Raw genomic sequence first — 22646 nt, 5'->3', positions numbered from 1 at the left:
CAGTCTACACTCAGACGATTTTCTGTCCTATGTACATGAAAATGAATTTATAAAGCTGAGCATGGGAATGCCCGCCTCAGCTAGATCATGAAAATATTATGAAGATAATGTATTGTATTGTATCTTATTATAGGTCTCCTCCCAGCATTGAAATAACTTCGGATCCTCATAATAAAGCATTTCACCTGACACCAAAAGATTAACAACCTCATGCTTTAGGGGGCAACTGTTATAGACATTTTTGGGCCCTACAATCCCAAGCATGAAATTTCCATAAACCAAGGGCTCCTAAGTCCCTAAAAGTGTTGTTCTAACCCCTAAGGGAACAAGGTCAGCAGATTACAGCTTCTCCCAGAAATTCTCCATGAAAAACTGCTCAGAATTGGTCAAAACAGGATCATTTCAACTGCTCCACTGGCCAAGTGCGTTGCATCTCACCTAAATACACTGTGTGGGTGCGTTGCATTTCAAAAATCCCTTCTGTGGGGTGCGATGGGCGAGAAATGACAAATGGCAGTGTCATTCTGCGAGGTGGAGAGGCAATGGAAGCTTCGAGAATCTTCTCCTGTGACACTTGCCTCACTGAATTCGACCAAGGATGAGTAAGAGACCATCAATCTCCAAGTGGAAGCAAGAACTATCAGAGGGAAGACACTAATCAAACCATGAGCTGACTCATATCCATTACAGACATCTATATATGAATCCCTCATCCCAGAGATCCAGGGGCTGGAATTTTGCATATTGTAAGGAATTGTTGTTGGTTTCTTGAGACAAACATTAGATTGTTGGGTGATCTAAGCTTTGTTTGAGGTGAAGAGGGGCTTCTTTGCTGGGAGGTTGATGCTGGGTCAGAACAACTGGTTGTAACTGCTCTTGGCTCTTTCTTGTTTTATCAATAAAAGCTATTCAAGTTTTCCTCCATGCTCTTGTGTCATTGATGCTTGTTACATTTGTATGGTCAATTTACATCTGATCCTAGATTGTTTATGATTATAGATCCATGTCTTTGTATAGTGCTATGCTTCTGTGATCTTACAAGTACTTTGTGAAGCTGGGCGTGCAAGGGAGAAGGTAGCTAAAGACTATCAAAGAAGAGGGGAATCAAATCAGGAGATTAGCGCAAGACAGAGGTTGGTCTTTCTGTTCCTCTCTATCTATAATTCATAAAGGAAAAATGAAAGTATCTTTTCTCTGTTTGTTTCTAAGGCAGCTGTCACACCTTAGTGGGATAGAGCAGTTCTATATAGACACTTTTCCCTGTAACACCTTCTGCAACTAGAACTTGCATGGTGGAGTCCTCGCGTATCTACTGGTAAAACGATTCTTTTGTGAGTGGTTTTTGGTAGAGGTGCACCCATTGCCCATTTGCTTTAAACGAAGAACCAGACCCATCAATGGTTGCCAATGTAAGAGTGCCATTGTCATGCACTTCCTTTACTTCATAGGGGCCTAACCACCCAGTCTGCACTTTACCAGGGAAGTCTTGAAACCTGGAATCGTAAAGAAGTGCCAAGCCGCCCTCATGAAATGTCTTTTTCTTAATCAGGGAATTGTGCCATTTGGCTCTTTTTTGTTGAATGAGTGTAGTATGACATAGAGCCAATAGATGAATTTCATCTAATTCATTTATTTGTTGTAGTATGTTAATCTAGGCTTCAATTAAATCCAGTCCCACTTCCTGGGCTATCATTAGTGTTTGTATCTCAAATTCTATGGGGTAAATGGGTTCCTTACCAAATACCAACTGATATGGAGGGTGTCCAGTAGTGTTCCTCCAAGTCATGCGATATGCCCACAAGGCCTCTAGCAGTTGAGTAGCCCAGTCTGATATGTGCGATGAGACTATCTTTTTTAGAATAGCTTCAATTACTTTGTTGGTACTCTACACCTACCCGTTCGCCTGCAAGTGATACAGAGAGGTAATTCTATGTATAATGTGATGATTCTTCAGTGTGGCAGCAATCTTGTGGTCTAAAAATTATGGCCCCCCATTAGTAATTACTTCTCTCGGTAAGCCATATTGCACAAAAATTTTGAAAAGAAAATTAATCACTTTTTCCTTTATTGCTCTTAGTAATGCTACTTCCTCCACCCATTTAGTCACATGTTCTGTTGCAACCAATATATATGATGGATTGATCAGCCCAACAAAATCTAGCGCCCATCGCTCAAAGGGTTCTATCACTAGCTGTGGATGCGGGGGCATCTCAACAGCTTGGCCAAGGTGGCTCATCCTTTGGCAACTATCACATGCATGGACAAATTTCTTAGCATCCTTAAAAATCGTGGACCAGTAGTAGCCCATTTGCAAAATTTTATGTCTAGTCCTGTAGTCTATAAAATGTCCATCACAATGTCCATCGTGGTAGACTTTAAACATATCATAAATTTCATCTTCCCTGATACACTTGCAGATGTGCATATCAGCCCCTGTATGAAAAAGGTATCCTCTGATCCAAGAGAACCGAGCGTTGTGCTGCACTATTAATTTCCTTTCTCTGGGTGTCAGATGTTTGGGAAGTTTTCCCATTGCTAAGTAATTCACCACTTTTGCATACCATGGTGTTTTTACGGCCACAAAAAACAGGTGTTCATCTAAGAACTGGTCTTCTACCGCCATTGCATCGTCTGTTCTTGGCACTCAGGAGAAGAAATCTACCACAAGGTTTTCCCTCCCTGGTCAATCCTTTATAGTTATGTTAAATTCCTGCAAAATTAGTAACCAACATGTCACTCTTCCATTCATAAAGGGTTTATTAGCTAAATATTTGATAGCAGAGTGACCAGTATACAAAACTATAGGGTATCCAGTTATATAGTGTCTGAATTTGTTAATAGCATAAATAACAGCTATAAACTTTTTCTCTGTTACTTTTTAATTTAACTCATCAGGAGTTAAGTTTTTGCTAATGTAATATATAGCATAGGGTTTCTTGTCTTCTTCTTGGCCAAGAATTGCTCTAATGGTTGAATCGAATGCATCTGATGAAATCTAGAATGGTATATCGCAATTCGGGCCTCGTAATATTGGTGCTGTTGATAGTAGCCGTTTCAACTCTGTAAAGGCAATGTCACATTTGTCAATCCATATAAAATCAATATTTCCTATTAAGGCATATAATGGTGCAACAACCTGTGAGAATTTATTTATAAATCTATGATAATATCTGACAAATCCCAAAAAACTACGTACCTCTATTTGAGTGCAGGGAGTAGCTAATCAGAGGATTACCTGTATTTTTGCTGGATCTACCTAAATTCAGATGCTAAAATGAAATGACCCAGGATCAGGCCCTCTGTCATCATCATGTGGCACTTCTCGTGGCTTAAGCATAGCCTAGTAGCAATACACTGCTCCAGGACATTCTCCAATGCCTGTTCGAAGTCATATCCATAGGGTGTGGAATCATCCATGTACACTTCCAATCCTTCATTTATCATGGTTGCAAAAATACTGAGTATGGATCTTTGGAATGTAGCAGGTGCTTTGCACAATCCAAAAGGTAATACCCTATAAGAAAACATTCCCCACGGGCAGGTAAAAGTATTTTTATTCTGGTCTTTAGGGGAAATCTGAATTTGGTTGTAGCCACTGACGCCATCTAGGAAAGCGAAGAATGGAAGGGGAAAATGGTCTTTTTGCATTGCCTTGTTTAGTTCTCTATAGTCAACACATATCCACCATTTCCCATTCCTTTTGGGGACCACATGTTAGTGTCAATATCTGCATACTTCCACCAGGGATCAAAATTCGCTCTTTGCATTTTCATTTTAGGGGTCCCAAACTAAAAAAATTTCATCATTCCATTAGGTCATGTCAAACTAATCCACTGATGGTTGTCCTCTCTTTAGAAAATCTAAATTTTTCCCTCATAGAGTATACTTGCTAATCCTTCTTTAGGTTGTCTTCAGTTATGGTTTCATGGTCAATCTGCAATCATCATTTCATTAGGTCCTAAGGCTTCATCGCCAAGGTCAAGAGCCTGATTTAAAGTGTAAATAATGGTCAGCAAGGGTATGAGGGTGATCAATAAATCAAGTATGATGGCTTGTAAGCCATATCTACTTAAATTATTATCTTTTAACCTAATGTAATTTTCCCCTCAAAAACATGTTTTTGAGGTGAAAATAGAGTATTTTAAGTTTATTTGTATTTCATATGTAATTTTAAGTCACTATATCTAATAATTGATCTCAACTACACCAGAGAATCTCTCCTTGCTACAAGACAAAGAAGCACTGCAAAAATCAAGTCAAATCAAGCATTTATCCACCTGCAAAGACACAAAGAAGAAAAAGGAATTAAAACAGAGTTTTCAAGAAGGAAAAGAAACATTAGAAAGTGGGTTTTTCTTTTAAGTGAAAAATCAAAATCTACTCGTATTTAATCCCTCACATTTAATTTTCAAATTAATTATCTTCATTTGCTAAGCAAGGAGTCAAAAGGTGAGAAAAAAGGGCAATCTTGAATGAGTTTTGAGTGAAGGAAGCTTGGCGTTGTGCTTCTGGGTAAGGCAGGTCAGCGCTGCACTTCTAAAGACCGGCGCTGCGCTTTTGGCCCGGCACTGCACTTTTGGTAGAACTTCACAGTGATAATTTACACGGGTGCTGTGCTTCTAAGCGGTGGCACTGCACTTTTGGTAGGAGAACTCAAAAACCCTCAAACCCTCAAAGAAACTCCAAATTTCTCTCTCCTTTCATCATTACAAGTAAGTGGCCATCCCTCACTTTGGTTTTGATTTTCAAATCCAATATATAAGCATCATTTTCCATGTTTAATAAGAAACCATAAAATCTTCCTAATGATGCGTACCCCCTAAATCCTCACTGTTCATCCTAGCACATATCCTTACAGCTCTAAATTCCCCTATCTCTATTCCCCTATCACCTTATCCCTTTTTCCCTTTACCCCTATTCCATATCATTCCCATTCCCTTTATCCCTCTTCCCAAAAAGAAAATTATCAAGCAAACGAGCCCTCCCCCTCATTTCCTACTCCTCCATTCATTTCCTAGTCACAAGCTCATCTCCCATCTGCTCATTCCGAAAAACACTTCCCCTCATTCTCTTCATACAACTCAACCATGCAAACATGGACCAAGAGGACCGAGACTATGAGCAGGAGAACACAGACATTGATACGTCAATAGATAGAGCCAGTCAACCAAGAAAACCACACAAGGGAGGTAAGATCATCAGAGAAGTGCCATCAAACCTTAGGGAATTGCAGGCCTCTCAGTTAGCTTGCACATGTTTCAAATAGCTTGGTTGCTATGAATTTTGTGAATAGGTAGAGAGACTTCAATACTGCCGAGAGCTCACTAGACCTTTTGCAACCCATCTTCAGGACAACAGGGTGACTCTTGCTGGGGTAACATTGACCATCTCACCTTCCATCATTTCAGATGCCACCAAGATTCCTAATGCAGGGGAGAAATGGTTCAAGGGCTAGGACCTAGATGAGCACTATTATGAGCCTTATATCAAACCCCGGTACCGAAATGAGGTGAAGGGACTGTTTCCTTTCAGATTTCTTGAAAAACAATATGTCCCCATGATGAAAATCATCATGAAGTATTTCACTTGTGAGGGCAGATTCTCCAGGCTATACACTTATCACATCAGGCTCCTCATGCATTTTACCAGGGTGAGGATGTTAAACCTCCCTTACTACTTGTTCAGGAGTATTGAGAAGATGGATTATATTTTCCAAAGGAAGCCATACCCTTAGCACATGAGTAGTCTTTATCATTATTCCCTGATCAAGGTCATTGTGCTTCATCATCTCAGTCTCCTTAACATCTCTTGGGACACCTTTATTTCTCATGATATCTTCAGGGGTCCTAAAATTCCTCCGCCAGTGTCAAAAGAAGCAGGAGGACCTTCTAGCCAAGTGAAAATAGATGAGGAGGCAAAGGAGACAAGGACCACTGAGGTGCCCGTTTACATGACATATCAGAGGGGCATAAGGAGATTATTTGCAGCAGATAGGAAGGTGTTTTCTCCGCGGGATGTGGAAGGGACCTTTCCATCTTCATCAGCTCATATGCAAATGCTAGTTCCACAGGATGTGGAAGGGGCTTTGCCTTCTTCATCGACACAACAGGTATAGGTGTAGCATCTGTACAAAGGGAAGGAAAAAATGCTAGAGCAGAGTTTGGATGATGAGGAGGAAAGGGACTTTGACTTGGCTAAGAATGATGAGCCAGAGCAGCATCATACTCGTCATGGAGTTGAAATCATTGACTTAGAGGCTCAGGATGAAGAAACCATCAAAGACATCATCATACAAGAAAGGGAGGCTCAAGTGCAAGCTTTGGCAGACAATTTAGAGAGGACCAAATATGTCATCACATACTTGAAGCAGGAAAACAAGCAATTGAGTGACAAACAAGTCCTCATGGAGCTGGAAATGCTCAGGGTAAAATGACAAAGTGGCAAAGAGGCAAAAGTCACTTTGACTCCTATTGAGTAGGAGATTGAAGATGATAGGGAGACTTGGCTTGAAAGAGTCAACCTACACCTTGAGAAGCTGCTACGAAAGGCCAACAGAGACAATCAAATGATTAGACACATGGCCTATCATTACAGGACCCGAAACAAGATTTGGAACAGGAGGGTCAGAAAGATGAAAGTTAGGCTAAGGCGGGCCTTGAAAGGCAAAAAGGAGGATTATAGACATAGGATGCTGGTTGAAGCTTCCTTGGCTCATCAGAGCACTTGATGATGGTGCTTCTTACCAACTTTGGACAAATTTGGAGCAAGTTTTGTCATTTGCAAATTTTGGAATTTATTACACAGAAAAATTTCCGCTTTTCCTAGGAGCAACCAAGGAAGAAATGGTTTGCATTTTTGGATTCACAGTGATGAGGACATGCACCCTAGCAATTTTCGAAGTTTTTGGGGTAGAAATGGTCCACCAAAAGGTCAAAATACACCCTAAAAATCACCTTTCTACACTTTTTGGACACACAAAAGCAGTCTTGGGAGAATCATGTTTTGAGGGGTCAAATGACCTTCAAATTTGGAAATTCTAGGTGTTTTGGAAAGTAGACTTGAAGACCGTTCTAATGAGTTATCATGGGCTCAATTTTGATAATGGGAAGGCTTCCAAAACAGACCGGAAAGTGGCATTGCGCTTCTTGCCAGTGGTGCTGCACTTTTGGTAGTTTTGCTCAGGGTTGCTATTTTTCCAATTTTTGACTGTAATCATGGATTATCTCTCATGGTGGATTATTTACCATTGTAAATGATGAATTAGCATGTAATTATGATATATAAATAGTAATAGAGGGTAGATTCATTGCTTTAGAAGTTAGTTTGAGCTCAAATGAATCTGTTTTTCACTTTTAGAGGCAAGTTGTTGAGATGCCTATATTCTTGTTTCTTGTTTAGTATCAGTTAGATTAGCTCCTCATCTTAGGGATTCGACCTTGAGGATGGGAGGAGGTTGAATACATGTCTATATCTTCTTCTTCTTTCTCTTGGTAAGGGGTTGGACTCAACTGGATGCTCAGACCTTGATTGTACACCTTTTGTAAGCAGTTTGGCAGGAGATTAATAAGAATTGCAGCTATTTTTATGGGATCCATGTGGTATGGAGTTTTAGTACAGTTTCTTCTTCTATGATTATATGTTTATATGTTTTATGTATGCCATTAATCATTTCATTGCTTCTAGTTGAATGTTTTCAAGTTTGATAGGCAGAATTCATTGCATCAATGCTCTGCCTTGGGAAACCATTCACCATTTGATGTTTTCTACAGTCCAAGAAGGATCCATGATTGTCACATGCCCTTCTTAGCTTCTCACCAGTCTTAAACATCTCACCCCATCAAGACCTAGAGTGCTAATTCCTATGCCTACCTTGCCCCATTGAACACCCTGCAATTTTGAACTAATTTCCCAAACCTAAACTGTGCAACTCCTCTTAATCCGAAAAAACCCCTTCAAAATCCAATCAAAACTTTGTGCTACTATACCTATATTAATATCCTTTACCCGATCCAGTCATCTTGGTTGAGATCGTTATGGAGAGAGCCCTCTCTCAGCCTAGTAGGGCTAACTACTTGGCTAAGCGTGGTTTGTGCTTACCCTGGCATTGCCTTCCTTCAGGCTGAGGTTCAATCGAGGTGATAACACCAAAAATAATGGATAAACCCATTTACTATCAGATATAGGATAGATAAAATTCACATCTAATAGTTTTTTAAGTTCTTCTTTAACAATATCTTTTAGGTGAGGATTTAATCTATGCTGAGGTTTTCGAATGCGTCTTGCATCTTTTTTAGTGTAGATGTGGTGCATGCATAGCTGAGGGTAAATCCCTTTCATTTCCAGGTAATCCCAAGCGAAAGCCCCTTTATATTGCCTAAGGACTTGAAAAAGTTTCTATTGTTGGTCATCACTCAGATTACTGTTAATATTTAGGATCTTCCCTGGCTCGAATTCGATAGGTTTGCTATTATAGATAGTGGTTGTTGATATTGGTTGGTCATTGATATCTCTCTGAGAATATTCTTCAATTTCATTGTCAAGGACTAATTTAATCATGTGACATTTCAAACTAGACATTGTAGCAGGGTGATTGATAAAAGTATTATTGACATCGTCTTCTGTTTGGGTTTAAATTCAAGCGCATCTGCCACAGTGAATGGTGACCGAATATTTTCTATTAAATATGTTATAGGTTACTTCCTAGTTTTTACAATGGTTAGGCTTGGCTGAGTAGGAGTGTATAAAACTAGATTCTTCACATCATTCCCTCTAGTTATGGTCATACTGCCTGTCTAGCAGCTGATATAACCATCAACAGTTGCTAGCCAAGGCCTTCCTAATATTAAGGGATGTCCATCTAGCCGATTCTTATGGTTAATAATAAAAAAATATGTTGGATATTCCCAACTTTCTACAGAAACCATCACATCCTGTAATGTTCCTTCTAGCTTAATGACTTAGCGGTCAGCAAGTTCCAGCAAGGTAGTTGTTGGTTCGAAGGCTGTGATGCCAAGCATTTTTCAAGTTGTTGTTGTGAGAATGTTAATGGCTTCCCCTAAATCAACTAAAGCATTGGGAAAAGAGCATCCATTTATCTGTACTGTGACAATGGGGTTTCCCGGGTCTTCATATTTTACAGGTGTCTCTTTTCCTAGTAATAAATCAGACAAAGTCCCAACAACATGGACAGTTGGGGTTATTCTTGTTTTCCTCAAAGACTTATTTATACCCAATTCTTTAATAGTTTTGGCATATATTGGAATGTGTTGAATAGCCTGGAGGAGGGGCATTTTTATACAGATATTCTTGAGTTCACCTAGAAGATCAAAGTCAGGATATTCAATTGGGCACGGTATCATCAATCTTTTGGGGAATGGGGGCGAAGTAGTTATGATATGTTCGGGAGTTTTCTTCCTGACTGTATCTTCCCCTTGTTTTGTTTTTTAATCATCTATAGTCAAAGGCTTATTTGGATGTGGTTCTTCAGGTTGCAGATTTTTATCCTCGTCTAGAGCGATTACACGTCCAGATCTTAACTTGAGTTCAATACACTCTCTCAAGTCAGTTTTAGGGTCCAGACCCTTAATGATTTGTATTGACTCGATTGGTCTATTGTTAGGATTTAGGTTGGCTGAGTTGGGAGTTGTGGTCATATATTAGATTGAGGATTCTGCTGCAACATGTAAGGTGCTAGTAATGTTGGTTGAGACAAAGGAACTGTCCCCATAGGCTGGTTCATGGATCTTTGCTAATTTGATTGCCAGTTCTGATTTTGTGAGGTGGAAGGGAACCATTGAGATGAGTAGGGGTTGTTCTACCAAAATGGCGGATGGTAAGAGGGATTTGGCCATTTATTGTTTGAATTTGACTGGTTGGGCCATGGTGGAATAGAAAATTCTTGAAGTGGCCAAGTAGAAAAAAGGTGGCTAGTTCTGCCATGCTGCCCTTGAATATTGTTGAGAATTATATTGTGAGGGAGGAAAGAACAAAGATGGATCGGTAGGAATACCTGTCTGACGTGTTTGCTATTGACGACGTTGGTTCAAGAGATATACTGGTTCCACTTCTTCTTCCGCTTCCTTGAAGACTGCTTTTAATCGTGGGAGCGATGGGTAGCTTTCCGTGGCATGATCCTTAGTGCATATGGCACATGTTTGTATCATATCTAGCAGGCATTATTTATGACTATGTTTCTTTCTGCAACGAGGACAAAAAATAGCCAGGTTCTATTCTGCTTCAGCCTACTTTCGTTTAACATGCATGAAATCCAATTTGTTGTCAAGGTCCCCAGGATATCAGTCTTGAAATCTTCCAATAGATTTTTTATTTTGACTCTTGTAATGCTTCCTCCTGAGGCTTTGCTGTCTCTGGTGATCACATCACATCCGGTTGGTTTCAACCTTATACTACCCTTGGAGCACCTGATGCACAAGTCTATAATATTGTCATAATCTTCTTGATAAATATGACCCTTACCCATTATATTTAGTGTTTCTACCCATTAGTCTTTCATACCTTTAATCCTTGTGGTTTTTAGAACATTACCAGGCAGATTTTCATAAGGATATCTTTGTAGATTATATTGGAAATGCTCCACATATTCTTCCAGAGTCTCACTAGGCTTAGCTACCATTTGAAAGATTTCATCTTTTAGTTCTCTAGTCTGGAAATAATCTTGGTATTTTTTAAGGAAGGATGTTTTGATATGTTCCCAGTCATTGATGGTATCTCCACCAAGTCCCATAAACCAATGTAGGGCTACTCCCTTCAGAGTAGAGGGGAACAATTTAAGCTTCTGGGGGTCGGTGGTGTAATCATAACCCCTACATAGGACATCAAATTAAAAAAGGAACGCATCAAGGTCTTCTGAAGTTAGCCCATGAAAGGTAGGAATATTGTGTAATGGGATGGATTTCATAGGGGCATTGATAGATGTGTCCACAATATGGTATTGTAACATAGAGGTTTGGGGTTGTCACTAATTATTGGCCATTTGGTAAAAGATATGCCAGTATCCTTCAGGGATCTCTAGAGCTGGAGAGTTGATCCTAGAATGTCCATAAGAGGCTAGAATGATTCTAACAACGCTACCTCGATCCAGAACACTGGGTGTCCTCTGTTCAATCACTACTTCAGGAGATCTAGGTTTTGATGATTTAATTTTAGGATTACCTGTTTCTCCTTCTCCTTCATGGAGGTTGCAAGAATTCCCTTCTTATGAAGGGCATGGTTGTGAATTTTCAATCTCTTGAAAACTCTGTTTAGACCCTTCAGTCTTACTGTGAATCTTAGCGTTAGCTACATACGATGATCTTGTGGCCTGAAAGGAAATAGTAGGATATCTGGTAGCAACAGTTTGGGGTCCTACTGATGACTGAGACTCAGCGTTTCTTATGATTTCATCAATAAAGGTTGATCGTCCAAGGGTCACTGGTCCCTTAGATTTTTTAGGTTTTTGATCAGGCGCTCCTGCCAAAATTCCGCTAACTTAACTGCAGTTACATTTAATCTTTGGTGGTTGCCTCGGATTTCGTGCCAGGCGGAATATTCCTTTTTTTAATTTTTTTTTTTTTGAAAAATTAAAATTTCTAATGTTATGGACAAATTCTTCTTTTTGCCATAACTTCCTCATACGGCGACCGTTTTTTGAACCGTTTACAGCGCTGGAATTGGGAAGACGAGCACTTTCCAGTCATTCAACTTTGAACCAGTTCTAAGCACTTTAAATTTTGAGCATTTTACGACACTTAGGACATGAGAACTTGATCACACCTCCCAAATGAGAAGGCTTTTGGTACCCAAAAGCTCACTGAATCTCTGAACTGAACTGTACAACACTTGAGGAACAACAATATCCTCTTCCATTCAGCCAAAGAGCATACTGATGCCAAAATGTCCTGCCTTATCAACTGTCGTCATGGCGAATGTTGCTGCATAAACCAAGTACTCGTCGAATCTCGACCAAGCTTGTTTGCCAGACAAACTGAAAGTTTGCAGAAACCAGCAATGAAACTTGCTGATATATGAGCTGAAATATTCCCCTAAATATCTGGGCTTTCCAGCTGTCACGATGCCCATCCATGGCACCTCCACTCCAAAAGAAGAGCTGCCTCCCAAATGAGAAGGTTTTTACCAAGATGAAACACTTCATCATTTCTCCTCTTTACAATCTTGGAGATCAAATTAACTTTTTCCAAGTCAATATCACATTACATGCATGGTTAAAAACAAAGTAATCAACCCTTCAAGTTAATCACACATACATGTTTAAAATACAAGGAAACCATCATGATCCCTGTGCTCATGCATATCATTATCATGCATGCATATTATCCTTCAACTTTCTCTTAAATACAATCATGTAAGTACAAGATCCTCGATCACATGTACATGTACTTTCAAAGCTGAAATGAATATAACTTTCGCTGCAATAGAGTGAGTCTCATACTCAACTTTTCCATCCTGCAACTTGCATTCCCTTAACAAAGAAATGCATTCAATCAAAGACATGCAGCTTTAATTGGATAAGAATTCTAACCATTTCTTATCAATCCATTTCAAAGGCGCTTCCTTTAACTACACATCGATATCAACATGTGTATCATCCTGACACATCTCAATGATGGAAACTTCCTTCCCATTCTTGCCATACTCTTTCTCCCATTTCTTCAACTTTCGTGGAAGCATTGTTGGATTCAGAGTCCAACACCTTTTAGCAGTATGTCCATGCTTATGGCAATAAGTGCAACACATGTTCATCTTCTTGACAGCATGATTTGCATTGTTCAATGGAACTTTGGCTTCTTGCCTCCTTTCCTTCAAACATTTCCTGCATGTTGCCATTCTTTTCCAACATCTAGAAACACTATGGTTAAATAAACCACAAAAAGAACATGCAATTCTTTTCCAATGCTTGTGTGGAAATTTTCCATGCTTTACATGATCAAAGGAAATATGATTGAAATTAGTATACCTTTGTCTTTCACCTTCATTACATTCATGAGGAGATGAACCAAATGAAGAAGAAGCTCCTTTTGGAACACCATTAATCCCTTTAATGGTTTTAGAGCTTTCACCACTCCCTTGTTCAAGTGCATGCTTATGCACACCTTCTTCTTGCAAGGTATGTTTCAAACTATTGCATTCCCCAAGAATACAATCTTTACAACCTTGAGATAGAGAACCTGAAAAGAAACTCCTTTTAGGAACTATTTCAATTGCCTTCATGGCTACTTTGGAACTTTCTCCATAAGATTGTCCATAGCCAAGACCCAAATTCTTAGGCCTTACCTCAACCATTATTGGCTCAACTATACCCTATGCATGTTTGCCCAATCCTTTTCCTTCATATCCCATTTTGGACATCAACTTGGACCCTATGCCTCTGGTATGTTTCTCAAAAGAACCAACATAAACATTCTTATCAGAATTTGAAGACAAACTAGAATTGTTTACCTCTTCTTCCAGCTGATACTTGGCTAAGGCTTCTTTGGCAACAAGGAGTTGTGTCTCCAACTCATGCATCCTTTCCAGCTTCATGTTTGCAATATGAAGTTGGCCTTTCATTTCCTGCAATTGGTTAGAAAGCAACTGATTCTCTTCCCTCATGGAATTCAACTGCTCTTGAAGTCTAGAGCTCTTTCTTTCATCCTCATACATTTCTCTCACCATATTCATCATGATGAAAAATTCTTGCTTCAAGCCTTCATCAAAGAATCTTGTGAAGGAGGACGATTTTGAGAACTCAGTTATGGAAGTTGTCATTGTAAAAATGAGCAAAAGAGCTTCAGCCAACTCAAACAACAAGTACATTCCATTTTCAGATCAGATGGTATCAGAGGACAAGTTTACTTGAGTGACATCACTAGTTTGATTGTGTAGCTTGAAAGGTGTCTTAAGCAGTGTTGGAGATTGACTGCTTTATTATTCTGCAAAAAGAAGAATTTGTCCATAACATTAGAAATTTTAATTTTTCAAAAAAAAAATTAAAAAAAGGAATATTCTGCCTGGCACGAAATCCGAGGAAATCACCAAACATTAAATGTAACTGCAGTTAAGTTGGCGGAATTTTGGCAGGAGCGCCAAATTTTGCGGACCCGCTATAATTGGCGGAGCTATCTGGAGTTAACTAAAGTTAGCTGGAGTTTTTCTAGGGAAAAACTGGAGAAACTTTAAATGGCCATAACTTTGGCTAGGAAAGTCGGTTTTGGACGATTTTTTGTTTTTTTTGTTGGATATTTTCAACCTTCTGAAGCCGTTGGTGTAGGTCTTACAGCCATTTGAGGTCATCTATAGGTTTTTTTGCTTCGTGGAAGTTCCAGGAGCCACCAGGGCCAAACCAGTTTCGGAGCTGCATTGGGAATTGTTTAGCCAGTGAATGTGGAACGAAGGTCATTTCTGAAGGTTTTCAGCATTCCGAATCCACTTCTACAGCTCGTTTTTCCTTCTGAGACATTCTTCTCACTGTTTAGCTTCAGGGAAGCTTTCAGGGCCACTAGGGCCATTTCAGGGATTGAGCTGTTTGGGGGCTCTGTTCATCTGTTTTTGGTGATTCAAAAGCCTATGTCTACTATTTTCGACCTTTTGAGTCTAATAGAAGAGGTTTCAAAACCAATTGAGGTCATCTTCACCTCGAAATTCTCCATGCAATTTTAAAGGGCCACCAGGGCCAATTGGGGAAAGTACTGTGTAAGGTACAAAATTCACTGTTTAGTGTTTGGGAAAGAGCATGTTTGGCTAATTCCTATCTTCTGATTCTATATTTATGGTCAGATCTGTCGTTTGAGATGCCATATTCTTGTATTAGCCTTTGTAGCAATTTTAATACAAGAGGACAAGCCTAGTTGGAGAGGCTTGGTCTAGCAGATGTAGCCCAGAAGGGGTGAACTGCTTTATCATTTTGATGCCTTTATTTGCTGAAGATGAGATGCTAAACAAAACTGATATAAAGTTTTAAATAGCAAATAAATATAACTTGCATACACACATAATCACCTGTTCAGCTGCAGAAAGTTATTTGTCTTATTCCGCAAGCCAGCAAATTTCAAGTATGTGTATGTCAAAGACTTCTAAGTGTTTACTTTGTTATTTCTTTAGGCAGAGCCTGTAGAGGGCCAGGTAGCCTCTGGAACTAATCCTCTCTTTAGAGGTGACATGTACAGTGAATGCCCCTACAGTCTATCTCTGTATAATAAATAAGAAGTTTATACATTTTTAGAGGTCATTTGGAGTGTCTAGCTCACAGTTGAAATTATTGGAAATGGATACCTTGCACCCTTAAACAAGTACATTCCATTTTCAGATCAGTTTTGGGGGAGGAATTATATATTTTTCTATTCTTTTCTTCTTATTCATTCACACAAAAATACAAACGTTCATTTCTACTGTAAATTCGTACGCAATTATGTTGGGAAGCGGGCGGAGGAGCGATGATTTTACTCATTTGTTACGCAGGTTCTTACCTTCTGTTTTTAATACCCAATTCTCTCTTAGCAGACAAAAATCAAACATACATCACTCTTTGTAAAAGGTGCTAAAATGTGCCTTTTAAAACTCCTAATTGCCTCACATTAATTATCAACCTAGGTAAGTCTTTTTATTCCAAGAGTGTGCACAATATGTGCAAGCTATAATTCCAGAGAGTAATGATTTAAAATAAGTTACTAAATTCAATACAAGAGTAAATGGATGCAATCTTAAATCTCAAGCTTGTAACTTTAAGGGAAATAATTAATCTAAGCATCATGACTCAATCTCAAACAAAACCATAATTCAATCTTAATCAACCAATTCGAATGATAATCAACTGAGAGCACTGTAGCATTAACTAAGCTCTTTCAGTTGGACTTAAACTGCTGGATAGAAGGAAAGAATTTAATCAATAATGCTCTATTCTTAAATTAACCAGAAATGATTCTTTAACTGATAACTAGTTCAATCCACGACATGAATAAATAAAACCAACTAGGATTGCACATTAATGAAATGCATACCAGAAATCGGAATTAATGAAAATAAATCAACTGCAAAGTTGTAAAGCAGAATAAACTTGCAAGAAACAGAAAAAGTATAAAACAAGGAACAACAGTAAGATCCACTAGAGATCGGAACCTACCCACCAGCGAATACTACTTAGCTACTTCAGAATATCCTAATGAACAAAAACACAAGTTATATATTAATCGTCAAAGTCACTTGTCATTAAAATATGATCTCGTTCTTCGAAATCACGCTTCTGTAAATTAAAATTACAAGTGAGGTAAAATACGAGAGGTCCCTCTTCAGTTTTCCCCTTTATATTCAAAAGGAAAAAGATAAATGTGATCCCTTAGGATCAGGATATCTTGAGGGATTCACAACTAAATGCTATCTTCAGACAATTATTTCATCTTGCGTTGATCTTCTTGATTCGTTCATTTGTTTGACTGCACATGACACATCTCATTTCCCTTGATTATCTTTTGTTGTTCTGACTTTAGAATAGTAGCTATTCCATCTACTGTTTTTCTACATAAAAAGAAATGAGAGTTAGTTTGGATGGTCAAATCGTATCAAGAGCAGTTTCATTCATTCCTTATCAAAATCTTATGAATATGTTATTATATCACGGCACAAAATGGATAAGGAAAGAGGAAAAATACAGTAATTAAGAGTAAATACATACCTATTGCAAGGCTCAACACCTAGCTCTCATTCAAACCCTAATCCATACCCTAGTCTTAGTCCATACCCTAGACCTAACCCTAACTCACACCCTAGAACTAACCCTAGTTCTAATTCAAAACCTAGACCTAACCCTAACCCAAAGCCTAATCCCAATCCAAATCCAAACCTTACTGTAAGAATTGACCAAAACCCTAGTCTAAACCATATCATAAACCCTAATGTAAACCCTCAGGTTTCACAGTAGTTTCAAACACCTATTCTTCCCATTGAACAAAATGCTACATCTTCCATGTTTGGAAAGGGAATGAATTTGGAAACTTCCCCCATTACCGCAGAACATTCACGTCAGGAAGTTATCATTCAAAGACCACCAGAGGAGAAATCTTTCATTGGAAATTGTTTTAAAAATGTTGTTGAAACTTGAAACCCTAGAATGTCTCTTAACCATTCTTGTCAATCTGAAAATCAAATATTTGAGCCTGAATTTGAGGTATTTATCTTTTGTCTTTCCCTAGATTCTTTGTGCCTCCAGGAAAGTGACTATCAAAATATGGAAGACTTGCATCAATTGGAGAATCATAAATATGTGGATTCCATTGAATCTTGGTTTTGAGCAGTCACCAATCCATCTTATTTCCTCATCACTCAGAAACTCTTGGTACCATAACAATCGAAGAAACTAGTTTCTCATGCTTTGGTATGTCTTGAAGTCTATTCTTTAAAACTAAGTGTGAGTATAATCAACATTTTGTTACATACATGGCTTCATTGGATGTATGCCTTCACTTAAAGGTGATATTTCTTTCTTTAAAAATAGGGTAGGATAATAGGAGAATAATGAATAAAGAGGCATAACAACAGTCTTGAAATTGTGATTCCCTAAATGCACATCTTTTGAAATTTCTATTATCATGCACTCTCATGGTAAGACTTGTCAGAAGAAATTTACACTTAGTACCTCATATTTTAAAGTCTTTGATTATGGATTAACATGTGTTGGCTTGATGGGGCTTGACCTAGGTTCAGTCTCAATTAGCCAAACAAATCCCTACACTACTGGCCCTTTTGGCATCAACCCATAGAGCACAGATTGAAGTCTCACCCAAAGCAGTATGGGGGGATGCTGGAACCAAGTTTCTACACCCTTGAGATGGTTGTGATGTCATTGATCTCTTCAATCCCTACCTTCGCGCAGGTGATCTCACTCTGTGGCTTGTCAGACAAACCCTCTATTCTGGCCTTCAATACCTTTGCGAAAGTACACATTCAACCTTTGTACAACCCTAATCTGGGGCTTAGGTACGTTCGCGCTACTATGGAAGCGGGTCGCGGAGATTCCTTAATTATCCTAAGTTTTTCACTTATCTTGTTAACCCACTTTAGTTAGCTTCACGTAAATAGATGTTCTTACTTGCGTTCACTTAACCAACACATTTACATATATTCGCACATCATATAAGCATTATAAGTGAATTTCATAACCAATATAACAAGATGCATAAACATGAAACAAAGATGTAGAAATTGTAGAATACTTCTCTTTATTGATAATTCTAGATAATTACAGACTCGACCCTCCTTGGGCACTCAGTTGCAGGGGTCCACGCACTCAGCTGTGGAATTCTACTCTAGGCCTCTATGCACTCAGTTGTAGAGCCTCTACCTATGCTGTGACCCAAGACTTAGACTTCTTGGCCTAAGCTATCTCTCATACATCATATCTTCTTGATTTCTTACTATCAAACTACTTAGAGCTTATCTCTATTTATACGATCCCATGGTCTGCGAACCATGGGTGGATCCTTTACAGTCGACATTACATTTCAAAATAGGGGCTGACAACCCCATGAATTTTTAACATCTTCGCGCTCTACGACCACAAAATTTGGAGTCTTTACACTTGGATTACAAAATTTGCTCAAAATATGGGCTTTTAGCCCCAAAACTATCCTTGGGGGATCCCTCACCCAACAAGCCCCCAATGCAAACATCATGACTCAACCTCAAGTCACTTTGTAGGCATAGAGATCTTAGCGTGAAGACCTACCAGCTCCGTTTGGATGGCCACAACCTCGGTAGTGCATTGAGCAGTCACCTGCTAGACTTATTCCACTGTCTACTCGGTGACTGCCGCTGAACTACCACCATAAACCTGCTGCTACATTTCCAATAGTGTCGCGAGCTTTCCTTCAATGGAGGTTGTGATCATATATGCCTCTTCTATCCATGGCTGTAGGCGTGCTTTTAAGACTGCTTCTTTGTCCCGAGCGGTATCCACCTATTCCTTAAGCGCCTTTTCCTCCTACTCCATGCGAGCCTCTGTGTATGGGAAACTGTCTGCGCTATCCACTTTACCTCTTCATACCTTTTTTGGAGCTCGCGTGCCTCTGTCACTAATCAATCTACATGTCAGTCCTCTTACAGGGTGGTTAGGACCTCAAATGACTGTTCAAAAAGTTGAGTGCAGTCTGCTACTTCACTATCGACCACTGCTATTTCTATTGCAACAGCGGTGGCACATTGTTCCCTGACTTCCGGCGGTGTTGAAGGCTGAGCCCTCAATTGTAATTATGTGACCTATAGGTTCAACTCCAGCTCAATCCTAGCTATCTATGCTTGAGTGTTGCGCACCCCTATGGCCAACTTGTGGATGCACGCCTCAACCGGTTCTTCGGCTTGAATGTCCAACTCCGGGACCATTTGAGAGGCATCCTCTACTACCTGCATGATTTTTTGATTCTGTTCTACTACCTCGTTTCACTACAGGCCTAACTGCTCAATGTTGATGTGCTGCTCACTCATCACATATAGAGCGCAACTCTCCCGAGCCCTAATTTCCTTGGTGACTCCATCTTGTAAGAGGTGGAGCATCTCTCGAGTGAGCATGACCATATTCAATCCCACCCCTTCCATGCTGCTGACCGTGGGCCTGTCGGCCTCATTTTTTGTAGTAAGTGACCCATCTGGTAGCACTATCGTGTTGGTCACCTTTGTGTGCAACATATCCGCGCTATTGGAGTGTCGATCTTGACGCTGGTGGACACTGTGCCAGCCTGTGGAGTGCGAGCCTGCAACTCTTGCAGCTCTGTTTAGAGAGCCCCTAATACCAGTTGATACTGCTCTCCAAACTATTGGAAAGCCTTCGCAGTGATATCGCTCACTGTTTCTCCAATATCATGCAAATCCCCCTCAGTGAGGGTGATTGGGTCGAAGGATGTATTTGACGCCTTGGTTTTCATTCGTGGCCTTGCCTTCTCTTGCCATCACTGATGGTTCAGTTTGGTGGACATTGTCTATGGGTCCATGCCACCTTGTTCTGTTGGCTCCTCTGTTTCTACTTCAATTCTGGGTGAAGGTGACTTTTGTCCTTTGCTCTCTTATCCTCCTGTCTTTTATTGTTCAGCCAATTTCGTGGCCTCACGTGCTGCCTGGGTCTTAGCCTCTGCTTCTTCTTTTATGTGCTTCTCAACTAGTTGCGTCAGTCTGAGATTTGTTTCTTCCTTCTTACACTGCGTGTAAAACTTGTTTGTTTCCACTGTGGAGCCTGTTGCAATGCGCCACCCCTGTGGCCAAGACTCGAGGACTGTAAAAATAATATCATCAGTCGCCAAATATGGTATTTTATGCCATGTCTTCATAGGTTCCTTTCGTGCCTTGATTAAGACATGGTGGAAATCCCCTTTGAACTCTCCAAAGCTCTGCAAACTAGCGTACACTGTGGATGACAACTGCGGCTTGTGATTGATCCCCATCCGGATACTCATCTCCGTCAAGATCCAAAAGATCTTGCTTTATTTTATGTGTTGCACATCCTTGGTCACCCATAGTGAAGCGTACTTCTCTTCCTCTAGAAGGTCCGGTGTGACCAAAGGGAATTGGTTGTCCTCTGGCAGCTCACCATGCCACCAGCACAATTGAGAGCAGGAGCAACGCATAGTGGAACATCTGTTAGAAAATTATATATTACGGAGCAATGGAACACATAAAATATTGCAGAAATATAAACACAGAAAACGCACAAAACAAGAGAGACACAGATATACGTGGTTCACCCAGTTTGGGCTACATCCACCCTGAACAGCCAGTCCTTCCTTTCTATTATCCAGCAAAATGAAGAGACACAACCTACAACAAATCCGCTGTAATATCCTCTGTTTTCTCTCACAGTCTCACCTCTCTATTTCTCGCTCACAGAATACACATCTATCTCACAGCCTCAAATACAATACCCTCATACAAAGAGAGGGGTTGCCTTCTAGGGCAAAAAACCCTAAACTAAACATAAGTTCTACCGTCAGATCATCCACCTAATGAACGGCCCAGATTGACTAGAAATTACTATACTTTTACAAGGCAATTTTACAGCTGTTTTTAGCTTCGGGGGCGCTGCCCCTGAAACCCCCCGCCAGGGGGGGCTCCCAAAGGTCGCAGCCGCCCCCCCCTAGACCCCCCCTGCAGCGAATATTTTACGGGCGGCGTTGCCACCCCCATTTCGAACTGGGGTCCTATGTGGCGATACCTTTGAATATAGAAGATAATCAGGCTCCACACCCAACAACATCTTTCCCTGCTCCTGTGCCTCATGACAGTTCACAAGGAACTTGTTGCACAGATAATTCACCCAGTTGAAATGGACTCCCTCAATGCATTGGGCTGATAATTCAATCACAGGCGCAGGCACCTCATTCACATCGCACTTTCGCATCACCTTCCCTTCTAATATTTGTGTCGCTACCTTGACTGCAAGGTTGTTAAGGCTGAAGATGGAATATCCCCGCTTCCTCTTCTCCAACTTGAATTTCATCTTCATAGCCTCTGCAAGGACCAAATCATCACCTTTTCCTTTTGATATATTCGTTGGATTCTCCCCTAAGTAGGGCAGCCATGTGATGCGATGAATCAAGTGGTATGTGATGGGAATGGCCTCCTCCAGCCACAAACATCCATCATGCACCAAGTAGAGCAACTACCTGATGATGAAGATGGTTATTGGGGTGCGGTGGTAATGTGGTACCCAGAGAAGGTTGAGCAGCCCGACTTTCTCTAAACGCTTGAGCCATATCCACGGATCTAATTCGATTGTTCTAGCAGTCGTGTCAATCCTTTGGCACATTAAATGCTCAGTCACTAAATGAGGGAACTTCTCATGATCTGCAAGGTCCCAATCTTCGAATTTTAGTATAGGAACCCACCCTAAGCACAACCACTCAAAAACAATGTCATCCAAGAGCAAGGAAGTCTACAGGGAGCTCCTTCTCTCGTCTATGTCCTTGGGCACCTTGGCTTTACCCTTGCACAGTGGAACATATTCTGGTAACCTGGTAATAGGGTCCGCACCCTAAGTTTCAACTTCCATTTCCACAGCCTGCTCATCCACCAGGATTTCTTCAGATTCTTCCTCGTTTTCCTCCAGGTTAATGGCCTTCCTCTTCTACTGCAAGGTGAGCTTGGTCCTCTGTGGGTTTCTTGGTGAGATGTGCACCGGTAGGATAGGCTACTTCTTCTTATCCTTCTTTGGTCTCGGTGTCCTGGGTGATTTAGGGACTTTGACTACCGCTTCGGTACTCACTGGGGTAGCCTCTACTACCTCAATTTGTTGTGCGGCTTCAACTTCTGCGTCCATGGCTTCTGTGGGTGCTGACATAATGCTATTCCGCAATTCTTGTAGTGTCTCTGGTGGTTGCTCAAACAATGAATTCACTTTCAGAGTCTCGAATAGGTCGTAGTTCATGTATACTTGAGCGCACAACAACTCAGTTCTCAAAATGCCAAGTGTTTTTCGTTGGATAGCCACTTGTAATTTATAAGGCCTTTTGAATTCAAATCTGACTGTTCCCCTTGCATTTGGCCCATTAATGCTAGATTGGTGATAGATTTTCAAGAATCTAACCCATAAATTTTGCCTTAATTGCCTGCTACCCATTCTATTTGGCCTCAATCCAACCATCAAATGGTGAACAGTGACTTTAATGGTCACTTTC

Source organism: Pinus tabuliformis, chromosome 2_2 (assembly GCF_031772625.1).
Source record: "Pinus tabuliformis cultivar Carrire ecotype Pingquan chromosome 2_2, CPIR1, whole genome shotgun sequence".
In the NCBI taxonomy this organism is placed as follows: Eukaryota; Viridiplantae; Streptophyta; class Pinopsida; order Pinales; family Pinaceae; genus Pinus; species Pinus tabuliformis.
The sequence above is the reverse complement of the archived record's forward strand: the minus strand, read 5'-3'. Positions refer to the sequence as shown.